This window comes from Belonocnema kinseyi, chromosome 3 (genome assembly GCF_010883055.1).
Source record: "Belonocnema kinseyi isolate 2016_QV_RU_SX_M_011 chromosome 3, B_treatae_v1, whole genome shotgun sequence".
Classification (NCBI taxonomy): domain Eukaryota; kingdom Metazoa; phylum Arthropoda; class Insecta; order Hymenoptera; family Cynipidae; genus Belonocnema; species Belonocnema kinseyi.
In genome coordinates this window covers 30,753,588-30,767,107 of record NC_046659.1, presented here as the reverse complement: position 1 = coordinate 30,767,107, position 13,520 = coordinate 30,753,588, and the positions used below count along the sequence as shown (strand labels likewise).

Here is a 13,520-nt window from a genome sequence, read left to right as displayed (position 1 = left end):
TGACTGGGCCCGGGGTGGCATCCCCCTGCCGGCGTCAGCCTTATCGGCCGGCGGCACTAGTTTGGGAATCGCTGGTCTAGACCACCCGCTATCCCATAGCCAGCCAGAGGGCCCACGAACTATGTACGCCATGAGTACACACATGGTGGCGGCTTGCTACTTTCCAGGCGCAAAAATGCATCAATTTTCAATTAACTGCAATAAAACAAGAACCAGGCCATTTTTAAAAAAAAGCGCTCTGAGAAGTTCTGCATTTAGGAATTTTTAGTCTGTGGTTGAAATATGAAATCATACAATTCAGAATTGTAGGAGAAAAACTTATCAGAGTAATACGTGGGCTAATTTTCAAGCCTGAGGAAGCGCCTTAAGGTGAATAAACGCGTCCAAAGTGATTAATAAATGAAACTATGCTTTGGTGAATTAATGTCGATCCACTAGGGCTATATATTCCAGCCAAGTTTCACCCCGATCCAAAAAAGTTGTTTTTAGATGGGAACACTTGATGTGTTGTGTCTCATATAAGAATTTGTATGCATAAGGAACAAGTATTTAATATAATTATATGAAGCAAAAATTAATTTAAATGTTTTTACTTCTGTATATGGGTAAATGGGGCAGAATACGTCAAGTATTCAAACCTAAAATTAATTTTTTGTATCGGGCCGAAACTTGGACAGAATATAGTCCTAGTGGACCTACATTAATCCATCAAACCTTTGGTTTAATTATCAAACGGTTGTTAATATACAGAGGCCTGAAATTTTCACTTTTCCACGCGTTTCTTCACCTTCGAGATAGCGTAACTTGTTTTAGGATGATCCGATTGGACTTTTATTAGTGTTTTTAAAAGCTACTTTCATGAAATTTAAGACTATTAAAAGAAGAATATAAATATATATATTTTTTAAACTTTTTTTTTAAATTAAAATTGAAGTTGATTTTTTGAAGAAAAGAAACATATTTTTTAAAAAATCGATTTAAAAATATATCTTTTTTAATGATCTTTATATAATTTCGAAGAAAAAGTGTACCAAAAATGTCTAAATTTTTTTTTTTAAATAGCTTTTTTAATACTCTTTAAAATCACGTAGAATAAAAAATGGACCAAAAATGTTTTCTTGGTCAAATTTAGTTTTTTACGCTAGAGTTTTTTAATATATCGTTATAATAGTCTTAGGTACATGAAAAGAGCTCTCCAAAACACTACAATAGAAGTCCAATCCGATCATCCTAAAAGAAGTTACACTAACGTGAATGTGAAGAAACGCTTGAAAAAGTGAAAAATTCAGGCGCCTGTATAATGACAACCGTTTGATAAATGAACCAATGGTTTGGTAGATTCATGTAGGTCCACTAGGACTATATTCCAGCCAAGTTTCAACCCGATCCAAAAAACTCAATTTTAGGTTGGAACACTTGACGTATTCTGCCCTATCTACTAGAATAAAATAATATTTATGTGCCAAGCGGTACGACTTTTGTACATATATTTGGTGAAATGAGCTGATTGAATTTTGAGGTTAGAGCTAAAGTCCGACAGCCTTAATGTATTTCAAATAAAACAATCAATATTCGATTTTTCAGTGATTTCTTAGCAAATATCTTTCCTTCCGCTTAGGCTTAAAATACTTTATACCTGCATTGCAAATTATTTAAGAGCGTTGGAACCATGTCCTAATATAAAGGGGCCCTTCACAAAATACGTGATACATTTTTCAGGAACTTGAGACCCCCCCCCCCCCTTCGTGATACTTTTTCCATTGATTTACTGTTAAGAGGGCTGGGGACATGAGCTTTTGTAAGGTCATCGTTGAACTCTATTTTCATCGAAAGTACAATGAAAAATATGACTTATATGGTATTTCTGCATTCAGAAAAGAATGATCTATGTCTATAGTGTTTTGAAATTGCAACAAACATTTCTTAAATTAACAATAAGCTTAGTCAAAGTTACCCTACTTTTGAAGACTAATTTCTCGGCTCGTAATGATTATTTCACAAATTTACAACATTAATAACATCTATTGACATTTTATCTACAAGTGTATGTGCCTATCTAAACAATTTTTCTTAAATAAATATGAAAAAACAGAGTTTAACGAAGTGTGTGCATGAAGTAAATTTAAGGCCAGCATCTACCGATCCTGGCGGACAAATATTACGGAGATCTTTAGGCACGCCCATGCTGTTGTACTCACTGCACTGCATGCCCCTTACCTCACGCCGGACAGCAGCTGGGCCCTAAGCCCCGAAGGTCACAATGCCTACGCTAACTGCGTTTCACATCTAGCACCCATCTCAAGAAAACCTTCTTAGGTTCATTTCTGAATTTTCTTTTGATTCTCTAATGAAATGAACGAAATATTAAGTTGTGACAAAATTTGTTAAAAATACTTCTCTGACGTTCAACGGATTTGCACGTTTCTTAAAATTCTGAGTCGAATGATATATACTTTTAGGAGTCACTTTTTTCATAAAAATGAAATGCAATAATTCTCCAAAGTAGGGTAACTTTGACAAAGATTATTGTTAATATAATACCATTTTTTATGAAAAAATGACTCCTAAAAGTATATATCAATTGATTCAGAATTTCACGAAACGTGCAAATCCGTTGAACGTCAGAGAAGCATTTTTAGCAAATTTTTGCAACTTCCGTCAAGATTGGTAATTACTTGCCTTCACTTTACTCCGTGTTGTAAATTTGTAAAATAACCATTACGAGCCGAGAAATAATTCTTCAAAAGTAGGGTAACTTTGACTAAGTTTATTGTTAATATAATACCATTTTTTTATGAAAAAAGTGATTTCTCAAAATACTACAAAAAAATTGTTTTCTTTTACAATGTTACTCTCTAATTGTGAAATAATAATGATAGGCCCGGAAATTATTTTCGAAATTATCCCAATGAAACGTTTCGATTAGATGAAAATTCAAATGGAGCATTTTCAAAATTTCAAACCCTGACGTTCAACGAATTTGCACATTTCTTGAAATTCTGAATCGAAGGATTTATACATTTAGGAGTCATTTTTTTCATAGAAAACGGTATTATAGTAACAACAATAAAAGTAATGATTATTTCACAAATTTACAAAACAATAGACATGTAACAATAGGTTTGTAAAACCATTGATAATAATTATAACTTATGTGGAATGCCTGGATTGGTAACCGAGTTAGAAAAATAAAGCTTTAACGATCAACTAACATTGAAAATATTGACCGATTTTTTTCAATTTTTTTTTTGATTTACTCATAATAATATAACGAGGATAATGCAGTATATTAAAATTTAATCAATGAATATTATACAAGATTCTGATTTATATCCGCTGTGTCTAATCTCAAACAATGTGAGGGTCTCGCGAGGCCAAAATCCGTCCGCTCGACAAACTACCACCCGCTGCAAGGGTACCGTTTTCCAGACAATGCCTGAACCTGGCTGACGGTCCCCTGATTATTACTTTCTCGCAGGAAATTTTTTACACACTTTTTTTTACTGTGTACCCTTTTTTCTGAAAATATTCCAACTGTGATTGGCTGTCGAAATTTTTTTTCCACTCAGAAGCTCCACCCTTTGGGGCGTGCTTATCATATTTCTGTCTCTCTCGCACACTCAACTCAGAATCCCCACGGGTGTTCCCAGCCCTCTTAAAGTGTAGCGTTCAATAGAGCTCCCAAGTTTCTCTGTTGGCCCGCACGTGGCGCCGTCTGATGGTTTTTTTTTCAAACGTGTAGGTGAGTTAAGTTGAAGACCCACATATAGCTGTATGTAAACACGCGAAAATTGAAATGAAATCATTTATAAAATATATAATAAAAAATCTTTATTATAATTCATAGTGTTTTTCAAGCAGTAAAGCATGACATTTTTCGCAAAGAAAGCATTGCTAACCCTATACCGATAGAAATCTCTGAGTTTTCTCTAACGAAATATCCTGGCCTATTTGAGGCTATAAGCAGAGTCGATTTGAAACAATTTAGTCTGAGAGATATTCTGAGAGATTTAGGTCCTTTTCAGGGTCCTTTTAAGAGTGGTGCGACGGTAATATAACGTTCCTTTTGTATTCGTCACGTGCCGGGCAGACAGAGTTATTTACAGTAGTTGGCCGTCGCTAATCCGAATCTCCCTGTTTAAATTTCTCATCAAATTATTAACACTTTGTTTAATTTAATGAATTTTCTCATTATACTTATCTATAATTATAACTTATATGCTAATATACCATTTTCTAGTTAAATTAAAAAATGTTGTCTTTTTTGGCGTATCTTATTCCATTTACGAGAAACGTCGTATTAATTCTAATTTTAAGCATTAAAAAAAAAGTTAGATATCTGAAATCATGGAAGCCCGTAGATTCCGAATTATTATGTTTTAGGTTGTTTACCATGAAATTAAAAAAAATCTACTTCTAAATTTTAATCCGAAAGCTTAACAAAGGATCCTTGAGTGTCGGCTACTCTATTGATATAGCCCCTCTGCTTGTTATTTATGATGATTGAATTCATATTTCAATTTCAGCCTCTCTGCTTTTTATTTATGATCGTATTTCAATTTCCGACAGGACATTTTAAAGCCTTTAAAACATTTAAAAGAACTACCTGGATCTTTGAATATATCTACCTGAGTGCCTGCGGAGAATTTCTCTGAGCTTCTCTGACCCTAGAGAATCTTTAAAATATACTCAGAGATTTCTTTCGGTAGGGAAAGGTATAGGTTCAGAAAAAGTTGTCATGTGAGAAATGTGGTCGAGCAAATCGACGGGAGTTTTCGTAGAATTTGTGGAGTTGTTTGCGAGAAACTCCAGAAGCAGAAAGTACGAAAAATAGGACTAATTTTTACAATTTTACGATCGATGTTGCCTATCTCTCTAAGCATGAAAATAATTAGATTTGTTTAAAAATTGTTTTTTGTTTTTAATTTTTTGAATTATTTTAATTTTATGGAATTCCAATTAATTCCATTGAATTGCAATAAGTTACTTTTAATCACATTAAAATCTATTGAATTACATTAAAAGCTATTGAATGCCATTGAACTTCGTTGAAATATCCTTACTGGCTTCCGTTCAAGCGTTGAACTTATCTTCATTTCAAATTAGAATGTACGTTAGGTACCATGGCGTTCTATTGAATTTCTTTGAACTTTATTTATTTATGCTGCATTATATTGAATTCCGTTGAAGTAGTAACTACTTATTTACAAAGTCTATACACTAAAAATTTTTCCTGTCCCGGTTTTTTGGCCTGAAACCCCTAAAATATTCACACTCTTATCCATGCTAACTGCACTACGCGGCACAACAACTCACCTTGCCGTTCAAATTTCTCATCGCCTGATGGAGCTGCTAACATACTTGAGAGCTTCATACCGATTTTGTTCGTAATGTGCTCTAATATCATGCTCCGTCTTATGGTTTGAGTGAAAGTTCTGAGCGAGTTAAAAAGAAGGGGAAATGGGCGCGAATGTAAATGATGATATTTTAGATCCGGCATCTTTTTGGGTGCCGCAAATTTGCTTTTTGGAAATGAGGATTTAGATGTAGCTGGAATTTTGGTAGATGAGAAAAGAGAAAATCTTGAGAGTGTGAATTTTTTTTGAAGAGGTTATACCTTTGTATTCATTATCAGGTAAATATGATTTTAAATAATTTTCAATGTAAGTATAAAGTATTGTAAACGTACCGGTTGGCACGTAAATAATATTTTCTTCTAGTAGATGGGGCAGAATACGTCAAGTGATCCCGCCTAAAATTAATTTATTTTGGATCGGGTTGAAGCTTGGCTGGAATATAGTCCTAGTGGACCTACATGAATCCACCAAACCGTACCCGGTAATAAGCGTAGAATAGAGAAAAATTAATATTTTCAGATTTCAGCGCAAAAGTGAAAATAATTGTATTATTTTGAATACGCGATTTTTCCATCTGTCTAAAATACCACAATAACAATAGGATACTTCCTAAACTTATTCACTTCTATTTCCATAGCGACCGCCACACAGTTTTCTATTCTTCCAAAGAGAACGTGTTTTCAATATATTTAATTCCTTCTAATTGTACCGGTAACGCACCTCACAGAGATATTTTTCATTCTTTAGAAGTGGTGTTATTTTGATTTTATTTAATTCCTTCTAATAAGTTCACAAAATATGTGTAATAAGTTGTTTTAATTCCTTCATGCGAAATGTAAATTCTGAAATTTTAATTCTCACCAATCCAACTCTGCCTATCTAGAGTTAAAATTATTTAAATTCACAATAAAAAATAGGTTAAATAAGTGCTTTCGTTAAATTTCACTAAGTCGATTGATTGGAATAGGATTTGCATTTTTTCTGTTCCCGTTGGGGGATTTTTAGACGGAGGAAAAATCGCGTATTCATAGGAACACAAATTCTTAATTTTTCCGAATTCAACGCTTGTTACCGGGTAGGTACATTTATCAACCGTTTGTCAATATACAGGGGCCTGAAGTTTTCATATTTTCACGCGTTTCTTCACATTCACGAAAGTGTAACTTCTTTTAGGATGATCGGATTGTACTTCTATTATAGTTTTTTGGAGATCTCTTTTCATGTACTTTAGGACTATTATAACGATATATTAAAGAACCCGAGCGCAAAAAATTAAATTTGACCAAGAAAACATCTTTGGCCCACTTTTTATTCTACATGATTTAAAAGAGTATAAAAAATATATTTTTGGAATCAAAAAAAATTATAAATATGGGTTTTTTTCAAAAAATCAATTTCAATTACGATTGAATTTTTTTTTTTAATATTTCCTTATAATAGTCTTAAAGTAAATGAAAATAGCTTTTCAAAAACTATAATGGAAGTCTAATCGGATCATCCTAAAAGAAGTTAAAGTAACGTGAAGGTGAAGAAACGCGTGGAAACTTTAGGCCCCTGTATATTGACAACCAGTTCATAATTAAATGCATGTTTTGGTGAAACAAAATTGAAATTGTTTTTTTGAAAAAACCATACATAAAAAAATTTCTACTTTAAAAATATCATTTTTATACTGTTTGAAATAATGTAGGGTAAAAAATGGGCTGAGAATTTTTTCTTGGAGTATAAAAAAGCTATTTTTTGAAATAGAAAAAAAAAATTTTAATATGATTTGTTTAAAAAATGAATTTCAACTTTGATTTCAAATATATATATATATATATATAAATTTTTTTGATTATATTGTTATAATAGTCATAAAGTACATGAAAAGAGCTTTACAAAATACTATAACAAAAGACTAATTGGCTCATCCTAAAAGAAGTTACACTAGCGTGAATGTAAGAAACGCGTGAAAAATTGAAAACTTCAGGCCCCTGTATATTGAAACAAGTAAATAAATTGAGCTATTGTTTAGTGTATAATTCTAGGTCCACTAGGACAGTAATTCAGCCAAGTTTTAACTCGATCTAAAGAAATTACTTTCAGTTGGGGACACTGGACGTATTCTGTCACATCTGCACTTCTATTTAAAAAATGATTACCGCATGGTATTTACAAAATATTTATTGCTAGTATTTATTAAGTAAGTAAGTAGTAAAATTAGGCCTTCAAAAGAACCTTTTTTGAGATACTTTGTCATGCAAAGAAACGTTGGTTATGTCTATGAAATTGTGTTTCAATCAACCAGCATTTAGTGAAAGGAACAAAAAGTTTGTTACCGTTAATTAACCAAGTTTCTATTTATTTAAGAGATTATTTGTGAAAAAAATATGTTGTGTCTTCTATAGCAACCAAAGCTTTTTCTGGTATCAACTGCATCTTCTTATCAGCGTCGAAAGTATGTTGTTTTAATATTTTTGGATTAGCAAACATTCTATCGTTCTTTAAATTGATTACTTTTTTTAAATTGATTTTTTTTTGTAAATATATTTTGGTTGAATTAACAGAATGTTCATGTGATGTGCAAATTTGGTTCTATTTGAAGATTTTAAACCACATTTTCAACTGACTAGCCAAACGTTTCAAACTGTTTTGAATGATATTGGCCCGCTTTTAAACAGACACCACATCGGGTCCCAGCGAATATGCCCAGAAAAGCAGTTATGCAAAGCAATATGAATCAATTATGACGAATTTTATTTTACTCTATTGATTTTTTTTATTCTATTAACTATTTTATTCTATTTATTCCATTATTCTATCATCAGTCTATCATGTTCTTACAAACTTGGACGCCACCAAAGTTGGGGTGTTCGATTCTGGTTCGATTCTTGAAAAAATCGATTTTTTCGGAACAAGAAATCGATTTTTGAATCGATTCTTTTCTATTCGATTTTTTGGTGAATCGATTCTTTACCGTATGAATCGACGAACCGATTTTTTTTACCTTTTGCAGTTCGATCATCTCTTTGTTTTCCCCCATCACATTTTTTCAAATTGTGCCACCAAAACAAACCATATCTAGTTTACGATTTAAACAGTCCAGACTGTAAGGGTACTATCACAACTCTGTCCGCCTGAGACTGTTCATACCGTGGATTTTCCGCCTGTGGAAAATCTTTAAATTGCGCGGGAATTTTAAATATTCTTAAATTTTTTTAATGAAACAAACCAAGTTTTTGTAGTTAAAATTGATAATTTTAATAATGACTTTTTTTCTAATATAATGTAAAAATAAGAGATGAAATACATAGCCCTGAATTGGGTATTTCAGAAATTGTCAAGTGTTTACAGAAAAGTCGTTTTGTCAGTCATTGTGTGTTTTTTATTCTTATACGGTGTTGATGTCCTGTGTCACTCAATCAAAGAAAGTATATTTCTGTAAGTGAAATAAATAAGTTTTGATGCTCTTGTTACGTCTCAGATGAGATCCACTTACCTTGCTATAAAATAATTATAGCTAAACTTACGCTACTTCCTCCTTTTTTTATTCTAATTTTGTTTAAAATTAGAAACCATGGATTGAAGAACAAGCAAAACGAAAGGTTGAGATAATCGAATCATCGATTTTGAACGGTTTAATATATACAATTATAATTTATTAAAATCAAGTTACATGTGTGATATCTGTGAATTTGTTTTTATTTGATTCGACATATGCAGCATGGAACTGCCAGAATATTTTGAGAAACTTCGTCTTAGTGCCCACCTTTAAAAAAAAGAAAAGACCTTAGTGCCGAGTTGTCAGATAATATTAAAAAATAAATAAATAAAGGATGGCAATAATATTTTCAGAAACATAGCAAAGATTTTGATTTTATTCCTGCTTGGAATAAGGCCCTTTGTTGAAGTTCGAGAATCCTGGTCAGAGACTCGGTTCGTAGAGTTGGTCGATCTCCCTACCTTTCCTATTCTATAAGTATACAATAGTTTGATGGTGTGTTTTTCTAGGAGGGCTTCCTTGATTGTTAAAGAGGCTTACAGAGTTTAAGTCAAACTGATGTTAGAGTTCTTTATTTTGAGGTAAATGATATTTTACTGAGTTCCCTGGTTTCACTGATTCTTAACTTTGTTTTTTAAAAAAGAGTTCAGGAGAGTACTTGGGGAGAGATTCGACAATATAAAGTAACTCTTTATAAACTTCCCGAGAGTTGTTGGGCAGCGGTTCGATGGTAGAGATAAACTTGTCTTAACCCTTCAAGACGTGGGTATATATAGGCACAAATCTGATCAGGGGAGGAAAAATAATCCCCTTGTGCCCATTTTCTGACATTAATTTATGGCACGATGACACAGATCTTGGAATTTTTCGTAGGTGGGACCCCACGCGCCCGTCTTTGCAATGCATTCTCTTCAGGGGTAGTCGAAGACCACATATCATTATGACGTTTATTGCCTTTTCACCTATTGGGCCATAGCAGATGGGCCTCGCGTGTTCCTTCGTGGGGCTTGCTTCCTTTTGATTGGTTATGACGTCAATGACAGCGCATTCACATGATTTCAGGCTTCGAAGAAACAAAGTCCTGTTTTATTATACAAAGGCGTAATATAATTAATATTTTTCCCATTTCTCTAACTTACTCATTCGAGCACTGTAAAAATATTTCCGTACAATATCCATTCTATTCCATTAATTTTACACAAAGTTACAAAATTATATCGTACAACCAAAATTATATCGCCTGAAACCAAGCCATATGTATTTACGTTGCATTTTGCAGGTTAGGTTGTTGTAAGCTAACGGTTGCTATACGAATTGGAAATTTTACCTTTAAAAAAATATTTACATTGTACAAGAGCACAAAAACTTATTTATTTCACTAAACAGCAATATATTGTCTTTAATTACGCAACACAGGACATCAACACCGGATAAGAATAAAAAAAACACAATGACTGACAAAACGACTTTTCTGTGAACACTTCACAATTTTTGAAATACTCAAGTCAGGGCTGGCTATTTTATCTCTTATTTTTACATTATATTAGAAAAATAAAACTCATTAACATAATTTTCCATCTTAACTATAAAAACTTGGTTTATTTCATTAAGAAATTTAAAAATATTTAAAATTCCCGGGCGATTTTAAGGTTTTTCACAGACGGAAAAACCAAGGTGTGAACAGTCTCGGGCAGTTGTCTGCCTGCACCGGTTAGGCAGGCAGAGGTGTGAAAGTACCCTGAAGATGATGCACATCCCAGGCTCAGATTCAGTTACTTAAATAACAGTTGCAGACGAAAACGCGATGAAGCCTTTTGATTGTCCTTTCTGATAGCGGACTAATTGGTCACTAACAGAAAGACCAATGAAACAGCTCCTTTTTGTTTGCTGGTGGCACAACCTGAGAGCAGTGCAGTGACATGCAATATGCAATAATAATACTTCGCCGAAACGTGTTCTCTTGCATTTCACTGAAGATTTTAATTGATATTTGATCAATAAATTCTTACTTACTAAATAGTAAACATTTATTGCACGTATATTTTTTTTCATCCGCTTTAAGATACTATAACGCATGTCATGCGGTTTTGTTCTAATTGCATATCACGCAATTGCATTTAATATTGAATGTCTACCCTTTTCCTCACAGCATTTTCATACTATCTCCTTATGACTTGCGTTTTTCAAGATATGATTTGAATATTACTGGCGGCTAACAAAAATTTTATTTGTTAGCGTTTGCGGTAATACACTATACTTTTCAGTTTTTCACAGGGGCGCACACTTCCTCAGCCACCGGGGTAGCAACAAGCTGTTTTCTTATTTAAAAAAAAAAACGCTTTTTCTTCAATTTTACTTAACATCATAAATTGTTTAGTATTATTTTCAGTATAATATACATTTTCCAGTCCATCTTACTCAAGCCCAAAACCCACCCACCCAACCTGTTTGGTACCCCCTCTCCCCAGTTGGGGTAGCAACCGCTACTTTTCAGACATGGTTTGTGCACCCCTGGTTTTTCATGGTGTCGGACGTAACCTCGCCTAACCCAGAAAACAATTCGTGCGCGCATGAAATTCATGCCAAAATTCACCATGTTTGGCCACATTTTGTGATTGTAACTGAAGTGCGTGCACAAGGTGTGACACAATGCGAGCATGTTTACAATCACCCTGTGATGAATTTTTGCGGCGTGCACAGGCGCGCAACATGAGTGCCCAGTAGGGGCACAACATTTTTAATTTTTAAATTAACAAAATTGATTATATAATGCTTATAAAAGCTATAAATTGCCATTTTAATAAGGGTGTCGCCCGTAGGTGTAGCGTAACAGAATCACAAAGCACAATATCATAGATGTGAAAGAGATAGAGAATCTATATTGTTTGTAATCATGAGAGTGAACGAGATAAATAAACTGCCCTTCTGGTTCAACAAAAAAAATTGTTTTCTGATTCGGAGACCAAAAAAACCATTGCTGGTCCTCCCCCTCAAACTTTATTAGACTTGTAAACTGAAATTTACAATATTTATCTTTATAGATGGAGGGAAAAAAGCTTGAGAAATCACTAATGCCATTATGTTCTTCATTGTCAAAGACAACTTGCCTTTCCAGTCGGTCGACAATGAAGGATTTAGTGTTCCACTATATAATGTACCTGGAAGAAAGTCAACCACGAGACAAATAGAGGAGAAATATTAATACCTATCAGCATGTGAAAAACGAAAATTAGAGAAAGTTGTTTATTTCTCTGTAAGGGTGGATTTGTGGACCGATGTGCACAACACTGTTAGCTACTTAAGTATGACAATTCATTACGAATTTGAAGGAGAATTGAAATCCACCACGATTGGCATCACGGAAATAATGGAGCAACATACCTCGGAAGTCATAGCTGGGTGGATGAGGACATTTTTAGAGGACTGGCACATCGCTGACGATAAAATAGTCGTTGTAGTAACTGATAATGCATTAAACATAAAAAAAGCATTAAGAGATACATTTGGTTCTTCAAGACATATTGGTTGTTTTGCACATTCGATAAATTTAGTCGCTGAGGATACATTGAATTTCGCAGATGTCACATCGTTATGCTCAAAAATTAAAAGAATAGTCAAACTTTTCAAACAGTCAAACACTGCTGTTGATGCGTAGCGAAAGCTCACTGATCTAAAGTTAATCCAAAGTATTGAAACACGATGGATTTCAATCTTTGAGATGTTGCGTAGATTTACAAGACTCGCGACTGAAGTTGGATCGGTTTTATTGAGCATGCCGGATTCACCTAAAATGTTAACTGCATCCAAGTTGCAATTAGTCAATGAAATTATGACATTACTGCAGTTGATCGCCTACAAAATTCTATCTCAGCGAGATTTGGACAAGTGGAAAACAATTCGGTTATGGCATCTTCGACTCTCCTCGCTCCCACGTTTAAGAAACTGCATTTTAATCAGCCCTTCGTGTGTGCAAATGCGTTCAACCGCATTTCAAGATAGGCGCAAAAATTATACCAGACGAATGCATCCAATGACGGCCTGTGGTCGGTTCACGATGATCTTCTGAAAGTTAAGACTGTGAATAAGGCAAATTCTTTGCGAGAGAATGACGATATACCAACGGATTTGAAGCACTTTTTGGATCAACCAATTTTGGATCGTAGGGAAAACCCAATCAATTATTGGTCAAATGTCGAATCAGTTTACCCGACTCTCAGCGTTATTGCCAAAAAATACTTGGCCATTGTTGCAACGTCAGTGCCTTCAGAGAGGTTATTCTGAAGGGGTGGTATTATTTTATCAGACTACAGGAGCCGACTTTCTCCTGAACACCTGCAACAATTGTTGTTTGTCAAGTCTCTGTCTCTTAAAGATTAGCAAGTGGAAACAAGCCAAGTAATTCTGTATGCATTATCTGTACTTTATTCCTTTTAAAATTTCTACGTCGGATTTGTACTGTAAATTTTCTTATTTCTAATTACTACTTCACACATTACTCTGTGTAGAGAATTGACAACTTCAAACATAATAAAGCGTGTCCTTCATTCGCGTAATTTTATACAGATTTTCTAATATATTATTTTTCAAAAATTTCCAGTCGAATTATTGAGTTACCTACTCTACTCTATGATTTATTTATATAAATAGTAAAAAATAATATTAAAACTTATTTGTTTCTT

General features: G+C 33.7%; 1 pseudogene; it reads left to right on the top strand.

Moving 5' to 3' along the window:
* LOC117169757 overlaps positions 1 to 13,218 on the top strand; it is a 33,897-nt pseudogene extending 20,679 nt beyond the window's left edge.
* Positions 13,219 to 13,520: the final 302 nt, after the last annotated feature.